The sequence below is a fragment of the Alligator mississippiensis genome, chromosome 1 (assembly GCF_030867095.1).
Source record: "Alligator mississippiensis isolate rAllMis1 chromosome 1, rAllMis1, whole genome shotgun sequence".
NCBI lineage: Eukaryota > Metazoa > Chordata > Crocodylia > Alligatoridae > Alligator > Alligator mississippiensis.
In genome coordinates, this window is record NC_081824.1 from 296339003 (window position 1) to 296345002 (window position 6000).

A 6000-nucleotide genomic window follows, 5' to 3' on the forward strand; every position below is an offset into this window, starting at 1 on the left:
GTTTTACCGCTAAAAACAGACAAAGGTTGCAACACAAACCATCACTTACAATAAAGAGAAAAAGATTACATCATAACATTGTAAAAGTCCCTGCTACTTTGGTTCTGAAAGAGTTACTCACCAGAAGCAAGTACTGAATTCTTGAGTAATCTACTGTTTCTGCATCTAAAAATATTTCATTTATCAGCATTGTAAATAGTATAAAAGTTAGCTACAATACTGTAATTTTCTAAATAGTTTTAAAGCCTGTTATGTTCCTTTTTTCTGGATGCCCTTCACTTTAGAAATATCAGATTGTCAAATCTAGTTTCCTTTTTTTCTTTTTTCCTTTTCTCTTTGGTGAGAAGAAATTCAGGAGGTCATGATAAAGTGCACGTACCTAGACCAAGGCAAAAGATATCTATTAAATATTTCATTTGCCAAAAAAATGTATATGTGGGCTTATGAAAAACTATTAATAAATTATTGTCAAGTTAACTGTATTGTCATAAAAATAAATTGAAAAAATAAAAATAGTCTGTGCCAAAATGAAACATTTTGAGCTATTCATTTTTCATTAAAAATGAAAATTTGTTTAACAATTTACTTAAATTTACTTAAGAGAAAACATTTTTTAAAGAAATAAATGAAAAGAAAACAAAACTTTTTTAGTTTTTGTTTTCAGTTGAGCAATCACATTTTTGAAAATTTTATTGGCGTATCTTGAGTTTTGACACAATGGCCAAAGGGTGAGAGTGTTAAATCTTTACCAAAAATACCCTTTCACGCAAGTGTCAATTAGGTGCTAACAAAATCAAAGAGCTCTAGTCTTGCCTGTTTTGGAGGACAGTAGAGTTTGCATCATGTGCACCTCCAGCAATGCAACTCTTTACTTTTTATATACACCCTCATGTAAAAAAAGTTCCTTGCACTGTTGGGGCTTATCTTGACTTTCAAATGCAAAGTATAATTCATACCAATGGAGGGAAAACGGGTGGGGAATGTGTATGTTACCACAGAAGACTGCAGCTCCAAAAGTGAGAACTTAAGCCTTGCTTCAGGGCACTGCTGAAAGCCATACTCAGTTGTAAATGGTCATTTGGGCTGGGGAGTTAAAGGTGGCAGGATGTGATGCTAACCACAACACACCCTTGCATGCTCTTGGCTACATAAACTGATTTGTCTTAGCCATACTAACCCAATGAGCTGCTAGGTGCAGCTGGACCCTTAGTCTTAATATAACCCCACAGAAATCCTGCTTGAAAAAAAATCTCTTTCTCTCTCATTAATTTTGCATTTAGTTTCTTGTCTTTTCTGATACAGCATCCGTCACCCTAGTGTCATCAGGAGTAGACAAGAACTAAATCTATAAAGTAAAACACATACAGGAGAAAACCTTGCGCGTGTTCTGTGTTGTGAAATTAGCAACAAGGCAATAATTCATGAAAAATTGACTTCTGGTATTTTTAAATCAACTTCTCTGTTCACATTTTGAAGAAGTTCAGATCAAAATCTGAATTCCAACTTGTCAGTATTTTCTAATGTATTTGAAATTTCAGGTAGAGTCATGTAAATATTTGTAAAAGTGTAACCATTAACACCCATAGCTTTATTTTCAATCAAGTTTTAAAAACACTTCTTGAGGTGATAATTTTCTGTGATATCTTTTATTGAACCAACTACAGAGTTGAGAGAGCTGTTGGGCAAGCTTGCAGCTATCCAGTGCCATCCTAGAGATCACTGGCTACTCTCCCAATACTACAGCTCATCCAATAAAAGGCATCACAAAAAAATCCTTGCCTCTCAGACATTTCCTGTACTGTTCTACAGAAACATAAGAAAATTATTTTCATTTCTGCAAAGACATCAAATGGTAGTGCTTTTTGGTTTTCAGTAATTCACCAGGTTGGAAAACTGAATGACTTGGCTTGCTAAGCTGCATGACATTTTGGCAAAAGCACTCAACTGTTATTCAAACATTTGTAAAATTAACTCTGCAAAGTGATATTTTAAAAACACATTAGAAATAGTTCAGTGTTTTGTGATGCCACCATCTTTATCAGCAGAATGGGAACTGAACTGGGGATATTAATAAATTCATACCCTCTTGACACATTAATGTGCATTAACCTAATTTAATGCGCATTACAGGCACACATCTACACATGCACACCCTTAATGCGTATTAAAATAGCAAAATTAGGCTAATCACACCTACATTTGATACCTGCAAATACAGGTATCAAATTTAGGTGCAATTAGTTAAAGCACATTTATGTATGTGTAGACGTGACCCAAGACTAACTTTAGTGCTGGGTCTGCCCAGCCACTAGGGGCACATAGCAAGGCTGTGGGGACTTGGCACTAATTTTGGTGTCAAGTGCACTAACTTTAGTGCCAAGCCCCTGCATGTGTAGACACCTGCTAAAAATCACTTAATGTGCATTAACTTAATGCACATTAAAATTAGTCGTGCTTAAATGCACGTGTAGATGCGTCCACTGTGGCTTACACTGAAAGGAACCTCAGGAGTCTAGTCCCCTCTCTAGATTTGCTTCAGAAGCCTCTGTCTCTTCTAGTCCAAAAGCTTAAATCCCCTTCCCTGAGTTACCCTACCATTCCATGATTCCCAATAGGGGGGTCCCTAGAATCTGCCCCTCCCTGTTTCATGCATGCATGCACCATCTATAAGTTGGCATGAAGAACCAGCCAGATTTAGATCAGAATGGCATTACCTAAAGACAAATCCTGAGGGCCATGCAAAGATCCTGAATACAGTAGCAATGGCAAGGTTCTGCTGCATAAGGCATAGGAAACAGGAAGGTTGTTCAAAGTTTTTGCTTTAGTTTGTAAATTGTGGATGACAACAAGTGGGTTGGGGAGGAGAGAGGGGGCAAGCAGGCACATTAGAGCTAAGTACATACAGTCAAAAAGACTGAGGCTGAATTGATTCAATCTTCACAAGTTAGTCTAAGATGAGTAGATTGAATCAAAAAGCAAGTGAACAGACAATCACTTTAATTCCAGAAATGCAGCACATGCCAGCAGTGGCTCAGGCCAGAAGCCAGGGACATTAAAGCATGCCTCCCTGTTCAGCTGGAGCACACAGCTTAGGCCAAAGCTAGCCCACCCATCCTATGAGGGGTGGTGGGGTTATTGGTGCAAAGCATCCTGAGATGCTGAAGGACTGTGAGTTAATTTGAACATGGAGGGAATATGGGACAGAAGTTCAATAAACGGGTTTAACCTAAATCAGTTAAGTCTGATACTACATCCATCCAGGTTTGTCTTAAACTGGTTTCAGCCATTTTGAATGCAATGTATGTGCATTGAATTTCTGTTGTATTACAGATTTGAACCAGTTTCTGATCACTTATACTGGTTTATGTGTAACTTCTGTCCCTAGCCTACAGGACAGTATTGCTATTCTAAATAACCCTGAGAAACATGGACTGAAATAAATCAGATGAAATTCAATAAGGACAAATGTAAAGTATGACACTTAGGATAGAACAATCAAATATGCAAATATAATGTGGCAAATGACTGGCTAGACTACAGTCCTGAGAAACGAGATCTGGAGATTATAATGGTCCACAAGCTGAATATGAATCAATAGTGTAATATTTTTGGGGGAAAAACCCACCCAAAGCTAATAGGGTATTGACATGTATTAACAGAGAGTTCTGAGTTTGTATGGTGTCTACAAAACTTTAGACCCAGACTGTTGACTTTTGCTCCTAAGCATTATTGTACTACAAGTAGGAATAATGCAGGAACATTGTAACTGGTTGTGGTGTCCCCAGCCCAAGACAGATGTTAAAAAATTGGAAAGTGCTCACAGAAAAGTCAGGATTAAAGACTAGCACTGTGCAAAATGGCTATGGTTCATTTCCAGTTCAGATTTGGCCATTTTGGAGGGACAGTGATTTGTTTTGGTGTTTCAGATCACTGTTCCATTTCAATTCAGCCAAATCTGTCTCGGAGTTTCCTGTTTCAGATTTTCCTGCCGCGTGGGTGCCAGGTGTGGGGAGAGGGAGGATGATCCCCGCTGCCCTACGCTGCACAGGGGGGCTCTGCCATAAGCCCCTAGTGGCCCTGATCACTGCTGCTACAGCTGGGGAGTGCAGGGCTTTTTCTTTATTTTTTTTAAAGTGCCAGGAGGTTGAGACCAGGAGGGGCATGGGGCTGGGCAGGGCAGCCATGGGGGCTTCTCTCATGGCTCCCTCTGCCTGGGGAGAGGCAGGCACAGCCAGATGAGCTGTGGGAGAACCTGCAGCCACCCAGCTGTGCCTGCCTCTCCCTGGCCAATCCGAATCTCTGAATCTCTCTGAATTTTTTTCAAATCAATTCGGAGGCTTCGGATTCTAGTCAGACTTTTTAATGGGTCTCCTGATTCGATTCAGATTTGGAGATTCAGCTGCTGAATCGGGACAGATCTCCTCCAAATTAAATTGGCAACTGAAGCTTTGCACAGCCCTATTAAAGACTAGAAAGCATGTTGTGCAGCAAAAGACTCCAAGAGTTCAGTCAATTTACCTTACCAGAGTGAAAGTTAAGGGGTAACTTGGTAAATCCATGAATACCCATTTGGGGACAGTAATTTGATAACAGACAAAAGTGTGACAAGATACAATGGTTGAAAATCATCTCTGGACAACCTTCACACTATAAATAAAATATAAATCTTTAATGATGAGGGTAATTAATCACTGGAACAATTTGTCAAGGGTTTTGAAGGATTCTAAATCACCAGAGATTTTTAAAAATCAAAACTAAATATTTGTCTAAAAGATGAAGTGTAGTTCAAATATGAATGCAGTCAGGCAAATGCAAAGACCTGTGTTGGACAGGAGGTTAGATTATGATCAGACTGGTCTCTGCCAACTGTGTTTTCTGAACCTTTTCTGTGTTTGTGGCCTGTGCTGTACCTATTTCTTAACATTAGCATTTGATTAGAAATGCTGTGGTGCTGCTCACAAGTACATCATGACCAGGGATGTGGGTTTTTCTTTCACCACAGAAAAACATGGAAAAACATGGATTTTCTCCTTCAAAGGAGAAAAATATGGGTTTTCTCCTTTAAAGGAGAAAAACTCAGGAAATAGTGGGTTTCCCCTTGCAGGGTGGCAGAGTTCTAGACTGCAAGGGGCTGCTTGGGGCTGTGGGGAGTGGAAGATAGAGGAGGGTGCTCAGGTAGGGAGCACCACATGCACATGTGCATGCACACATACACATAGATAGCACCCAGGCAGCATGGAGAGCAGCTCCCTCCAGGTAGATCTATAGGGGGGTGTCATTGGCAACACAATGGGGTGAACGCAGGTTCATGTGCACCCCCTGAGCATGGCAGTGCACCCCCTATGAAAAGGCACCATTGAAACTGTTGGTGGCGCCTCTGGGTGGTCACTGCTTGCAACCCCCCCCCCCCCAACACCACTGGCAGCATCTGCAGGTGGTCAGCAATTTGCCACTGGGTGCTGGCCACCAACAACGCTGCTGGCAGTATCTGTGGGTGGTCACCAACCTCTGGTCGGTGCTCGCTACCTCCCTGCCACCCATTGCCAACAGCGGCGTCAGCGTCTGTGGGAGCTCCCCACTAACTGCCACCATGCTCCTACTGCCACCAGCACCGCCATGCCCCCCACCCCCAAGCACCGGGGGCACACATCATTCATGGGGGATGGCATATTGAGGCCCACACAGTGAGAGAAAGGGGTGGAGTGGAGCAGGACTGGGGCTGGGGCACTGCCCAGCCAGGGTGGTGTGTGGAGCCTGGGGCCCAAGGCCAGGATGATAATGTGCAGCTGCAGATCCTGGGTGGGGACCAGGATGGAGCCATGGGCAGCACAGGGGACAGGCCTCCCACCTCTGCACACACTCCCAGGGTGGCATGGGAGGGTATGTGCCCCCCAAATTTGGGCATGGGGCAGGGGCACATGCGGACTGCCTGCTGTGAACTCAGGGCTCCTCGCTCTGCTTCCCTCCCCCCAGGACCTCCAAGAGGGGAGCCCCAAGCCT